Source organism: Anas platyrhynchos, chromosome 1 (genome assembly GCF_047663525.1).
Source record: "Anas platyrhynchos isolate ZD024472 breed Pekin duck chromosome 1, IASCAAS_PekinDuck_T2T, whole genome shotgun sequence".
Taxonomy (NCBI): domain Eukaryota; kingdom Metazoa; phylum Chordata; class Aves; order Anseriformes; family Anatidae; genus Anas; species Anas platyrhynchos.
In genome coordinates, this window is record NC_092587.1 from 123,918,150 (window position 1) to 123,932,657 (window position 14,508).

Below are 14,508 nucleotides of genomic sequence, written 5' to 3' on the forward strand. Positions count from 1 at the left end.
CAGGGAAAAGAGATGCTCCCCGCAAGCTGCAGAGCAGAGCACAGCAGCACCTCTCCCTCTCCATCCCCACCCTGGCCAGGGGCACGGGCAGCAAGCCCAGGGCTGGGAAGCAGTGGTCCAGGGAGAAAGCCAACCCGTGGGGAGCCCACACCCACCCACAGGAGGGAACATGGCTTACTGAGCAGATGAGGAAAATGGGATCAGAATGTGAAGAGAGAATGTTTTCCTCATCTCCCAGAGGGCAGTGGCTTTTAGGACATGTCTGATGTTATACGCTATACTTGACACGCCACCCTTGGGCAGGAGCCCTTCTTAAAACTGAGCATGCCTTCAGCATTTAGGAGATGTTCTTGCCTCACTCTGCAGTGACTGAAGCTGGAGGTGTTTTTCAAGAAACCTGCCATGAAAACCCACCTTTGGACTGCATAAAGCTTCCTGGTGTTCGTATGCAGTCTTACTGTCAGAAGGGAAGAATATGTACAGACCTGGGAGCTTGGTCAGTGACTGCCACAGATGCTGCCCAGGCTGCTGCCCCACAGACAGTGGCTCAAGCTGTTGGCCATGGTGAAGGCACCTGGTTTTCCCACTCCCTATCAAACACTGAAAAGAAAATTTTAAGAAGTCTTTGAATATTAAAGGACACAGGAAGGGCAGGAAAGGTCTGGGTACGTTTCTATGTAGAAGAGGCTGAGGCACCAAGCTCAGGTGTGGTTCCCTGCTGGTCTATGCTGTGTTAGTCTTGCCCACTCCTTGGCTCTCTTCTAAACCACCCCACTCAGCTGCCTTCAAGCGAAATCTCACAGAGAAGGAATTCAGTCTTACCGATGCTATGTGGGCCTGTGGCTTTGGAGCTGGAACTCAGATGCATCCACACGGATGGCAACTGAGGAACTGAAAAACCCTGGAGAATAGGCAGAAGGTTCTGGTGCACCTGACATAAGAACATCTGACAAGGACACAGCCTTGTGGGCATCTGTCAGACCATGGGGTGTGGAAATGCAGCCACTGGTGCTCGTAAGCCCCTGCCCAGTCTGTCTCATCACAGCAAACTGGGAACTGTGCTCCAGAGCACAGGTGGGTTTGCTGCTTCCTAACAGCACCAGTGCAAATACCTCAGGTGAGGCCAGCATCTTCACTCAACTGTGAAATAATTAGTACATTGCCTATGTGCTATTAACTTTCATGTTGTAGTTTGCTCCTTGTTATGGTTGTTGTGTTTAGCCTGGTAGGAAAGAAACAGGAAGCTAATTTTGGAGGTTCTTGTAAGACCTAGCTGCAGTTATGGTTGTGAGTTGTAGAGTTTCTTACTGTGCTGTGATGACTACTTACAACTCAGCCATGAACAAATGCATGAATGCATGAATGAATGAATGACACAGACCTTCGTCAGGTTTCCTGGCCATGAGGTCTGAACCCTGAGCTCCATACACACATCCAACGATAATAAAAGCTCCAGTTATCCACTCCCTCTTTTACTGTGTTCCCTTTGCTGAATTGAGACACTGCGAAACTTCAACCTATGTAAGATCAAATTCATGTTGCAATCTGCTTCCAGCCTGTAAATTCCAATGACTGTAGGAGATGCTTTGTAACCAGAGTGCCTCATCCTGCTAGCTCACCTCTGCAATTTCAAAGGACCACTCTGGAAAGTAAGGTGGCAAGACTGTAACTCCAGCTTGCAAAAAGTGGGGGCCGGTTTCATGGTTAAACCTGCTTGCACTTACGCAATCAGGGAGGATTTCCTAATTTTGCAGCTGGTGTAAATTTACCCTTCTGGCTGTACTGCGATAGTATCTTATTTGTTATTTTCAGTACATATTGATCTAATAAATCCAATGAATGGGATGGAACAGTTTTATTGTTTCAATACTTAAAACACTGTAGGATTCTAATTTCTCATAGTAAATTTGGGAGGGGATCATAGCTGTGCTCTAGGCTTTCTAAAAAGCTCTGGAGATTGTGGATGCAATATTAATAGTTTATTATCGTGTTGTTGAATGTGGAAAAAGTATGGTCAGTCTGCAGGAATTATCATTTTGTTATTTTGTGTTTTGTTTTTTTGTTGTTGTTGTTCTGGCTCAAAACAGAAGGCCCTCAGATTTAAATATTGAAAAGAGAGGTAGTCATAGCCAGCAAGACTGATTGTTTTAGTGACGCTGAACAGTGCACAACACCATATGATATCGATGCAGTAGCAGCAGAACATACTGATGTGTACCATGAAGGCACTGTGGCACTGCAGCCTCTGTTACCTCTTCACTCACCATACATGCCTGAACTGCCTGTCCCTGGGTTCATAATCTGGAAATAGTCATGCAAGCTCACTGTTCTGGTATATCTAAGACATGAAGTAATGCTGCAGGGCCACCCTGGAAGTAGGTCAAGCCCATGCAACTGTCTGGAGGACCTGTACTGTAGACAAAACGTTGGCTTTTTGGCACTATGTCTTCTAAAGATGCTTACAGCATAGTTAGGTAACACAACAGAAGAAATGCCCATCTTTACCACATCCAAACACTATTTACCACATCCCTACACTATTAACACCAGGGGTGAATTAGTTTCCGTATCTCCCACAGGAATTAAAAGCGATCCATTGCTGCTGCTGTTGGAGACAGGATGCTGGCTGATGTGGATCTCTGCCTGGTGTGGTGCTGCCATTCTTAGGGTTTTATGATTGATATAGCATGATATGGTACAGCATGACACGGCATGGCACAACAGTTTACTGAATTACATGAATCAAATTAGGAAATCCAGATGGTTTTGCTTCTCCAAAAGAAAACCTTTCAAAATTATTAAAATCAAATCTCTGATGAATAAAAGCAATATCATGGGTTGTTGATGTTGTCTGTCTGGGTATTTGGGTTTTTGGGTTGTGGGTTTTTCTGTTTGGTTGGTTGGTTGGTTTTTTGATGGTTACATTTTCACAGAACATTCCATTTACATTTATTCCGCAATTTCCTGGAGAAAATGACATTGATAGACAACAGAAATGATGTCTTCTGGAATTTTATAATACTAAAATTACAATGCAGATTCTCTGTAGTGGTAAATCAAATCAATTTACTTCAATTGACTAGTCTACCAAGCTTGAGAGGCTAGCTCTACGTCTAGTTTGTAAGGAAGTGAAGAACATCTTTGTTCAGCACAGCAGTCTCAGACTGCTCATAATACTCAAGCACTGACATCTCTATATAAGCATTTTCTGTAAGTACCATTGCCAATTCTGATTTTCCAGGTGAAGGCAGACACCTCGCTAAAATGCTAAAATCATTTATTACATATCTTGAAGGAGAGAGTTTGTTGGCATCCTCCTGTGCAGGGAGACATGCTCTGATCCCAAAGTATTCCATCCATGGCATAGATGAAACACCACCTGCTTTGAAGTTTGGAAGACTATATAATTTTTAATTTATGCAGATTACCATCTTCTCTGGCACAGGAGCAGCACAGGAAAAAAAAAAAAAAAAAACAAGAAGCAAAAAGCTTTGTAACTGTTTCACAGCAGGCATAACTACATCTCATTTATGTCAGACAGCTAATAACGTAGTTTTTCTTCCACATATACAACTCCTCCCAGGAGCTGTGCAATGACTTAATTTCTATGGCCTTAAATGGAAGGATTGTCTGCAGTCAACACACTAATGCTACCAAATCAGAAATATTAAAAAAATCCAGAAGATCTGATAAAACCCATCTGGTAATTCTGATGTGTACATCAGACCGGAAACCTACAAATAAGAGAGAAACCCACCAGTCAACAGCTAATTCATTTGCTGACCTGCAGCTGGTGGAACTCCATCAGCAGCAGTGCCCCCCAGACACACCAGAACAGGCAGGGACATCCTCAGGGAAAATGGGCTCTGGTGCTCACATCACCATGTCAGAGGCCTCCTGATGCCCTTGAGTTGCCATCCAAGTGGTGGTGGGTCCCAAGAGAAAAATGAAAATCCTGTCATTCTCAGCAGTTTTTACAATGGGCAGGGGGCCAATGTGAAAAAGGGACAGAGAAAATAAAAGAATAATAAAAAAAAAAAAAAACGAAAAAAAAAAAAGAAAAAAAAAAAGTGGTGGGGGATAAAAAATCCCTTCAGCCCTTTGCAGGAAACTCTGGCTGAAGCCAGCATCATGCTCCACCCATATGAAGAAGTGGGGGTCCGTCAGGTCATCTGGGAGCAAGGTCCCCCAAAAAACAAACCTCCCAGCTTCAGCTTTTATGCCTCGCCAGAGACATGCAGTAGGGCACCACCACTCACAACACAATGGGGCTATTTTGGCATCTGGGAACTGAAATCACATGTGAGAAGGAAAAAATGCAAGGAGTTGGGCAGAGAAGCTTCAACTTGAGGCAGGCAGTGATGGACCCTCTCAGGAGGTCACCCATCCCGCAGCTACAGAAAGGAGGTGAGGAAGGAGCCTCCTCCTAACACATGTGAGATGCCCACACCATCCAGACACCTGTCCAGCACCAAATGCTGGGAATCAGAAGGCAAATGCCTTCAGGGAGTCTATGGGGTCTTGAGGTTTTGAAACACTGAGTCATATATATAGGTCTGCAAAGGTCAATGTAGGGTTGGAAGCTTTGGGGAATCACTGCGTGACTTTTTAAGTCTTGGTTCATGTGTGCTTTGGATTAAACACAAATATGGTGTAAGTAGGGTTTTTTTTTTTTCCTCCTTTGCCACATAACTGCAGAGGCTGTACACTCAGATCAAGGCAATGTACAGTTCTCATTTAGATTCAAGAACAGTGCCAGTAACTGTTAACAAGTGTTACTCAGCAAATTCTTCTCTTTTTTTGTTTGCTTTCCAGATGGAGTCTGTGTTTCAGATCTTTTCTTGATGGGGAAAACCAACCTATCTACTGTTCTTTTCTCATTTTTTTCTCCCCTCAATAGTGAAACACAACCTTCATACAAGGCTCTCAAAGGAATGTAAAGTTTTCTTGGTTTTCAAAGAGAATCAAAGTAATTTTTTTGTGTTAAGAGTTTGTTCTGACATTAAACATGATTAAATGTCATCTTCTGTTTGCCTGCTATGTCCTTATAAATTAAGTTATCAAAATGGTGTTCTGAAAATTTAGTTTTAAGTAATCCCAACCTGTTTTATTTCCTTTGCCCCATTTCTTACTTTAGATTAAATTTTGAAAATTGTTTTTAGAACTTCCTGGAACAGGAACAAAAATGATTCATCTCACTGCTGGATGGAGGAGAAAAGTGTTTGGTAGGAAAAGAGGTGGGGGGAGATAGGAAGAGCAAACAAGGGAAAAAATGTATTTACTGAATCTCTAACTTTCAAGTGTCCAACCTACAACTGGTGTTGCCAGCCTGGCCTGACAGTTCTACATTTTCTTTTGACATTTGAAGATTAAGGGAATCATATTTATATGCAATAGTACCAGCAGGCAGTCAACTCTGGTCTCTCCCCACCTCTTTGGGACCTGTCGCTGAAGTGATACCATGGAAACTGCATTGCAGAAATGGCAGGGAACATGCACCCATACCAGAGACCAGTTATTAACTGATCTCCTGATTTAAGGCGATATTGAAATCATCCCCAGTCCTGCTTCTCTTCTATACTGAGTGGTTGCAGATAGGCATTTCCTTTTAACTCTATGTTTGTGTTTTATTTCTCCCTTAAAATTTTGGTAAGGACATAAGTAAGGATATCACTTAATGGCTGCTATTTATTTTATAAAGTAAACATGAAACAATTGACCGTAAGTTTCAAGTTCATAGTGCTTTACTGGGGTTTGATTCGAAAACCACTAAAAATCTACTTAAAGGTACTTCACATTCTAAAGGTTTCTGAAATGTATCCAAAACTGAGTTGGAAAAGTAACATATGGACATTGCCTTTATTTATCATTTACCTTTTGATCCTGTGTCTTGTGGCTATAAGTTCATTTAAGCTACATGACTTGTTGGTAGGTAAGATCAACCTTAAAGCTTTCTCTTCACTGGAAATACCTACCCTAGGTGGCAAATGGAAAAAGACGCATGATAGGCTTCAAAGGAAGGAGGATTGGGAGGGAAGGAGGGAGGGAGAAAAGAAGGGAGGGAGGGAGAGAAGAATGAAGGGAGGGAGGGAAGAAAGAAGGGAGAGAGGGAGGGAGGGAAGATGGAAGGAAGGAAGAAAAACAAAGAGAGAAAGAGAGAAAGAGAGAAAGAGAGAAAGAGAGAAAGAGAGAAAGAGAGAAAGAGAGAGAGAGAAAAGAGAACGAAAGAACGAAAGAACGAAAGAACGAAAGAACGAAAGAACGAAAGAAAGAGAAAAGAGAAAAGAGAAAAGAGAAAAGAGAAAAGAGAAAAGAGAAAAGAGAAAAGAGAAAAGAGAAAAGAGAAAAGAGAAAAGAGAAAAGAGAAAGAAAGGAAGAAAGGAAGAAAGGAAGGAAGGAAGGAAGGAAGGAAGGAAGGAAGGAAGGAAGGAAGGAAGGAAGGAAGGAAGGAAGGAAGGAAGGAAGAAAGAAAGAAAGAAAGAAAGAAAGAAAGAAAGAAAGAAAGAAAGAAAGAAAGAAAGAAAGAAAGAAAGAAAGAAAGAAAGAAAGAAAGAAAGAAAGAAAGAAAGAAAGAAAGAAAGAAAGAAAAAGAGAAAAGAGAAAGAAAGGAAGAAAGGAAGAAAGGAAGAAAGGAAGAAAGGAAGGAAGAAAGGAAGAAAGGAAGAAAGGAAGGAAGGAAGGAAGGAAGGAAGGAAGGAAGGAAGGAAGGAAGGAAGGAAGGAAGGAAGGAAGGAAGGAAGGAAGGAAGGAAGGAAGGAAGGAAGGAAGGAAGGAAGGAAGAAAGAAAGAAAGAAAGAAAGAAAGAAAGAAAGAAAGAAAGAAAGAAAGAAAGAAAGAAAGAAAGAAAGAAAGAAAGAAAGAAAGAAAGAAAGAAAGAAAGAAAGGGGAAGGAAAAGGAAGGAAGAAGAGGAATGGCATGAAGGAAAATGAAGGTTTTTTATAACCTTGATTTAACATCCAGTCTGATCCAAACCTGTTTTTCAGAATATGTTTCCTTGGGGGCTTATAATGAGACTACTACAGAGAAACCAGCGTGATCTGACACAGCATAAACTGTTCAGCAGCCTGCTGAAAACACAAATAGCTCACAATGACAGGAAAATCAAACTGTAACTGCCTGGAATGTGATATTATAAAATGTGAGATTATAAAATATCAAGATCCAAATTAAAATTCAATATATTTGTTGAAGTTGTCAGCAAAGCCATACGGACTATTGGAAATTGCTCAGTGCATTCCGTACAGTTGCTAACAGCAGCCTTTGGACAAGGAAAGAAGTTGCAAGTTTAAAAAAAAAAAAAAATGTCTTCTGATGTCAATCCAAAGTATTCCAAAAATGGAAAATGTAATGGGAAGCAAGTAGTGAAAAGCCATCTCTGGAAGGGGGGGGGGGGTGAACAAAGGCAACTGTAGCCTCTTACAATGATGCCTCAAAGGCAAAGACAACTTACCCTTAAACAGAGGGGTTTTCAGGAGGTACTTTCCTGTGTAACCATGACCTTGCAAAATCTGTGGTACGTAGAGATTGCAGTATTTAAAGGAATTTGCTATCAGAAATTGCTATCAGATTAGGTAATGTCTTATGTACAAAGTTAAATGTCAAAGAAAGAACTAGCCAGCCTGCTAGGCTAGCCATTAGAGTTAGTGAAGGTAGCTAACAGTACTAAGGTATCCCTATCCAGGAAAGCAGTTAAACAAATATTTAGATTGAGCATACAACTTCAGCATTCACTTAAACGATTTAATACACTGAGACCAGATTAATGAAATTCGACTGCTATTCATCCTGCAGCACAAAAGCGTGCTCTATACCGTAGATATGAAAGCATATAAGATAAAAGGAAAGATGGAATAAAAAAAGAGGTGCTACTTACCTGTGCTATACATTTTGTCTTTTTTATGGAGCCATTTGTAATCATTCCTAAGCATGGTTTGCATTAAGGCTGGATCAGAAATGACACCTACCATGCAGCTGTTTACATCTGGCTCACAGGTGTTGGAGTGGTGCTTGCCAGGAGCAGATGGACGCCTTAGACGGACCTCTCAGAGCCGAGATGCAGAGCCAAAAAGGAGGAAGGGGAGTGAGTCTGTTCCCTACTGCTGTTACCTCCCCATTAAGCCTCCTCTTATGAAACGCCAGTCAAGTTGAACAGAAATACTGGATGGAAAGCTCTCCTGATTTCCCTCTTAGGTACTGAAAAGTGCAGTAGTGAATCTAGTGAATACACCCAGACAGGGCAACTCAACTAGGAGAAAAATAAAAATAAAAAATAGAGAGAGAATGGACATTATTGTATGGTAATTCAGGTAAAGCTGCCAGCAACAGGAGTTCAAAGCACAGCCTGTGGCTGCCCTGGGATTGCAGTCAGCTGTCCTGACCCAGTCTCCTGCCCCAAGGGCCAGAATTGGGCCAAAAAGCTGCCAAACACTCCCTGGTGCCTGGCAATACGACTCATACACACCCCAAGGAGCCCTCCACATGGCAAGTCCACATAGCCCCCCGGTGCTTCCTTCTCTAGCTGCTCTCCTTTTGCTTCACACTCTGTACGCTCTATTTTTTTTTAGTGTATGTTGCTGTTCTCCAAGTTACCCTAAGGTTTCAGTGAGGAAGCAAGAGCCTCCCAGTGCATCCAGCATGTGCTAAAAACCCTCCTGTATCACAAAGAGCTTAGTGCTTTGGCTCCCCACAGGCAGATCAGCTAGCCCTGCTTTTGAAAGCCCATTTGCTGCACCTAAGAGGCCAGATGCTAGATCTGACACCAGGCAAACTTACCCAAACCTGTCTGGAGGGCAAGTCTTTTGCCTGCCCAATAATGTATTGTTGGTGAAAAATATAGGCTGGTGAAAAATATGAGCTGCAAGGAGCATGCGCTGCAACATCTTGCCTGCATTCATCCCACCCATCTTAGCAGAGAAACAGAGAAGTGGTGGGGCAGGAGGACCCAGGGAAGCTGAGGGGCAGGAGGAGCGGGCAGGAATTCGCCCCCTCTGCTGCCAGCCTGGCACTTTCAGAGCCAAGCACGCTGGGGCTTTGGCACAGGAGTTTTGTCAGAGAGGAACGATGCAGCAGACACGGGCCTAACAAAGAGGCCTTTGTGAGCACGACTGGCCTGTATTACAGGATAAGGCCTTCTTTTCAGACTTGCTGCCTGGAATACTGAAGGAGGGCAAACAGCTTCCTGAGTCAGGAGATTGTGCCTGAAAAATCTCCACGCTTTCCCCTAGCTCCCTGTCTGTGCAGCTCCTCAGCCCTACAGCAACTGCTTCTTCCTCCACAGGACAGCTGGAGCAAAAAGAGGGGGAAACGCAGAAGGCCAGGCAGACACTGAGGATGCTGCTGTTTGCATGTGTAGCACCCACAGCCCAGAGCCTGGCTCCTGCAAGAGGCTGGTCTGCTGCCCTGTTGTGAAGTTTGAGGAGCCCTGTGGCTCATAAAGCCCTCACTGACACAACAATTCAGTGCCTTTGCTCCCCAGAGCCAACCAAATAAAAAGCAATCCCAAACGTTGGCAGATCTGCTGCTTCCAGCTTGCCTGGAGAACTATCACAAAGCAGAGAAACTATTCTCAGCCCTTCTTCACACAGAAATCAAGGGATTTTTCCATGGGCTGTGTAACTTAAAATACCCCAAATTGGCACCATTTGTGCTACTACAGTCGGGTACCACATGCACAGCAACACCCCCAGCAAGAGCATTGCAGCCTGTCTTAAAAACCTACAATACAAAATGTGGATTCCCAACCCGAATATACCACCAAAGTCACCCATTTCACTCCTGTTCAGGCCATAGGAACCTAGTTTACCCTAAACTACACCAACTGCTTCACAACCAACTTCACAGGAGATTTTTTCTCTTCATATAACCACGTCTCCATGCCTGTGCTTTAACCAACATTGGGAAACCACATGTTCACCATCTGGAGTGGAAGCCTGTACTCTGTTACCAACTCCCATCACAAATCCAGTAATCAGCAATGCCATCAAGCTGTCTTTGAAATATTCTCACACCCCTAGCAGCTTCATGGGCAGTATCATCCCGGCAGTGACACGCTGAGTCTCCCATGTACAGACATGCCTGCAGATCAGCCCTTGTTATCTCTGCCGAGCTGGCAAGCACTCAAAACCTTACTGGTTGCTGGGCCTTGCAGCAGGCTCTCAGATCCTTCTGGTCACTTGGAGGAGAGTGCTCAAGACACTTGGTTCATTAACATGAAACCAGGCTTTGCTTATCAGGGAAACTAATCTTGCCTTACCTTGAGTGAGCAACCAGCAGCTTACCTTAATGCAATAAATAAATAAATGAATAAATAAAACAAAACAAAACAAAAAACAATCAACTGACTCTACCCTTCAGTTTTCACATACTAAGCTCTAATGACATCCACATGGAAAATAAGCGAGCAACTACAACCAGCATTCAAAGACCTTGTGTTTTGAAAGAAACCTTGCCCAGCAACTGACTCCCTAACTTTTAAATAACTCCCAGCCTCAAAGAACTCACGGTCAGAAGTGAAACAACCTGAGCCTACCCCTGACAGAAAGCAACAAGCAGAAAACCTGTGAGCCCACCTCCAAAGCCACTGCCACAACTGCTCCTCAAGCAGCCCTGCTGCCATCCGGGGAAAATTCTTCTGTAATAAATAAATAAATAAATAAATAAATAAATAAATAAAGTTAAGAACTTAAAAGAGACGCTCTTTTTAAGGTCTATTTTCATCTTCCTTCTATCTCACTGAATCATGGTATCTCACAAACCTTGCATGTGCCTTGAGCCCTTCACACCATGACCTGTCACGGTGTGCATTGCTCTGGTGTTCTGCACACTATAGGAGGAACATGCCACATGTGCACTGTGCTGGGCCATGAGGAAAAGAGTTAAGGTCCACCTTGTGTCCTGGACTCACTGGAAATCTTCCATTTCTCAGTGCATTCAGTGAGCAGCACATGAACAGCAGCTTCTTGCCCCACCAATGCCTGACCCCATTTTGATGCTTCTATGCTCTATTGCTCTGTGCTGCACTCGAAGTGCACCAGCACCAGCCCCAAGCTTGTGCCAGGAAGATGGTAATCCTGCATAGCCGAGGGCATGCTTGCTACCCCTAGGGATGGTCTTGGCTGCAGTAGCAGCTTTCCTGAAATGCACGTGAGACGTGGTGCTCTAGTTACTTTCAGGAATGTGCCTCTACCAAAGATTAAGTAAAGTAAATGTTATCTGTTATGATATCTGTTTTCGTGTTTGCATATGCATACCTGCCTCTAGCCCTGTCCAATGCTCAGTCCTGCCAACTGCTTCTAGTTATTAGAGAGCATCTTAGCTTTACAGGGTCACCCTCCACTTTTCAAGAGCCTTTTCTGTAGAGGACGCTTACATCTGCCTGTTCACATTCCCTCCCTAAACTCACAAATACCATATATAGAGCTACAGTTCCCTACAAATGTACTTCAGAGACCATCCTTGCATCATAAAGAAGTAATTCAAACATAAAAGGTCACATTAAAAAAAAAATAATATGTATCGTAATACCTGCATTATAAACTCCTGCAAGACTTCCCTGGGTGCCCTAGTGAACTAAGAGTGCCCAGCTTTTTTTTTCTCTGTGGGATTTCGGTGAATTATTTTTGTAGAGCTTTCATTCATACTTTCTTTGAGCTGTCTCTTCTCAGCCATAATAACACAACTTAGCATTGCTTTAGCATGTCATTTTTTGCTAAATTTCCAAGCTACTGGAAATTTACAAGCCACTAATTCTCATGGCTGCTACTGGTGGCATCTGCAGAATGGTGCTGCTCTGGAGTTCAGCCCATGGTTTTTATTGAATCCAATGGTGTTGATTTTTAAGGGGCCTCTTGCTCCACCCAAAACTTGCAGTCGTGCTATTTCCTGGGCTTCCGCATCTGTAAAAACTCTTGTTGGCCCTAAGGGAAGAAAGAGTCCAGTTCTCACACTTGGGGAAGTGGGGATGTCCAAAGTGGTTTTCTTGCCAGCCCATGCAAGGGAGGATGGTGGGCTCATGGATCCATGGTGAGGATCTTTCTCTTTGATCTTGTCATCAGAAAATACTAACAAGTTTTATTGTATAATGTACACTGCAATGTATACTGTAATTCTGAACCTAATAGATTTCTCCTGACAGCAAAGACAAGATCTAAGCCTTGAAGGAGACAGCTGCATCCAGTAGATTAAAGTAGAAGAAACCCTGTCCGACTTCTTCTGGGCAAAAGCAAGCTCATAACAATCCTCAGTATTGTAAGTCCCTCCACACATATAACTAGTTTTGGGTAATTGGGTCCTTGACACTCTTTTGGTTTATGCCAACAGAGGGTTCAACCCAGACAGTGCAGGTAATTGTAAAAAACACAGGCAGCTCTTAAAACTAGCTGTTGATGGGTTGCTTGGGCATTTCTGAGAAGGACTAAGACCCAACTCCCCTGCAACCTCTGAAAGCCACAGGACAGCTGCACCGTGCAGGCCCGCAGACAGATTTGCACATCACAGCATGGAGCTCTGAGAAAACTCCCCCAATGCTTTTTGCACAGGAGGTGTTTGACAGTGCTCAGGGCAGGTCATTGTGGGCAATGCTGAATGAAATTGTCTGCCATTGTTTCCTGTGGAAAAGGCAGGCGAGGGGACACAAAGTGCCTCAGTTTCCAGGCTGGGGCAGCAGCTACATTTCACTACTGCCCAGACAAGTTACTCATGCAAAAATAACGAGACTGTCACCTTCTGAATATTTATAAACTCCGCGTGTCATGATCCAGATGAGTGCTAAGTGTGGAGCCCTGCAAATATGCAGCTTAACAAGTGTGCAAAAGCATTTGTTGGTCCCATTACCAAGCTAGCAATTTTGACAGCAGCCCAAGAAACGGTGCTTCAGGGTAAATTATTAAAAATGTGGTCCTGAACTTTTTCAGTAGCACCTGTAGCTGGGCATTTTCAAAATGAGTTGCAGGTGCATATAAGAAAGTTTGAATTTCTCATTATCTGCCTTGGGTGAAATTCAGGTATGCGGCAGCCCTGGGAGACAGTGGTGGCAGTCGCAGAGGATGAGCAGGCTCAGCACAGGAGTGGAGAGTTTGCTCCCATTCCCTTCCACCCCGTCAACCAGACCATCTTAATTTCTGGATGCTGCATGTCAAGACCAGCACGGAGGAGGGGATGAAACTCTTTCTCAGGAAAAAGTTTGCTTAATGAGCCATAAGTAGAAGATTTGTACCTGCTAGGACTTCAAGGAAAAAAAAAAAAAAAAAGAAAAGGTGGATCTTGCAAGCTGTCACTGTACAAGCAGTGAGTCACAGAGCTGTGAGAAACCTTTTCTGAGCAGTCCCAGTCGTGCTGGGCATTGCCAGGCCAGGCACACTCGCTGCTCTGCAGCTCAGAAAAGAAAGGATCCCAGTTTGTGAGAGAGGAGCCATGGGCAGGGTGCCAACCCCCTGGTTCCTGGATGCTGAGATGGGTAAAGGCTGCTCCCTGGGGAAAGGCTGGGCCTGAAGAGTGAATCCAGAGCGGACAGGGAGATTTAACCCTTCCAGGGTTTCTCCTGCAGGGAAATGTAGGGACAGAGAGCACATCCAGGGAAAGAGCAAAGCTCACCCAGCTGACAAGGCCTGGCATGCAGGAGCTGATGAAGCTCGCATTTTTCAGCCTTTGCCAGCTCAAGTCTTTATCCAGTAACTTCATAGCAGGCAGGCACCAATTTAATAATTTGCAGAGTGGTGCCAAATGAAAGACACAAGAGAAACTGCACTATTCCCAGGCATTTAAACAAAGCACCTACCAAAACTCATATGGCAGCATTGCGGTCTCCATAATTCTTACACAACAGTATGGCCAACACTGTCCAATATTACTTAAGTCAAAAGCAATGCATCATGTTGAAAAAAACTTAAGATCCAGCCTGTGTAGTGCTGCCAGTTTGTTTTTCCTCAGCAACTAAACGCAAGTGGTGCTGAACTTTAGATGTTAATTTTTGTCTGTTTTCCCCTGCTAGTTTGTTTGTTTCTGGGATGTGTATGGGCATGCTTTGATCTGCTTCTTTCTTTAATCCATTCACAGACCACCCGTCTTCTGCCTTACAGACCACCGCAATGTGTGTACCATGGCCTGAAAAGCCCTCTCCTTTTCCTTCCAACGCCTTACCTTTACAAAATGCCAGGCGTTAAACTAATGCTTTATGCTGAGAAAGATTATCTGTCGTATACTAAGAAACTGCCTAGCAGGATACCTCTAACTGGTGCAATGACGGAAACATAAAGGAAAACAGAGGGGCAGAAAATGTTGCTTACTTCAGAGAAAATGCAAAAGAAACATTTTCTCAAATTGTGAATGTTTTGTAGCAACTTTATGCAAGCAGGAGGGGACTGGTGCAGTCTCAGAAGATTGTACTGTAGTTTATTAAGAGTATGGAAAGAAATGTACAAGAAAAAAAGGAACATTCTCACTGGTCAGTTGGTTGGGTCCTGATAAGGAGCACGAGCCTCACACAGACACTGCAGCTATTAAGAAGTAAC

General features: G+C 43.6%; 1 protein-coding gene across 1 annotated transcript in view; it reads right to left on the bottom strand.

Annotated features, from left to right (window-relative positions):
- Window positions 1-7,980, bottom strand: part of NDP (norrin cystine knot growth factor NDP) — a 36,150-nt gene extending 28,170 nt beyond the window's left edge. Inside the window, exon 1 of the mRNA XM_027448992.3 lies at window positions 7,966-7,980. The gene's annotated coding sequence lies outside the window, so the exon portion shown is untranslated. The remainder of the gene's footprint in view (window positions 1-7,965) is intronic.
- Window positions 7,981-14,508: the final 6,528 nt, after the last annotated feature.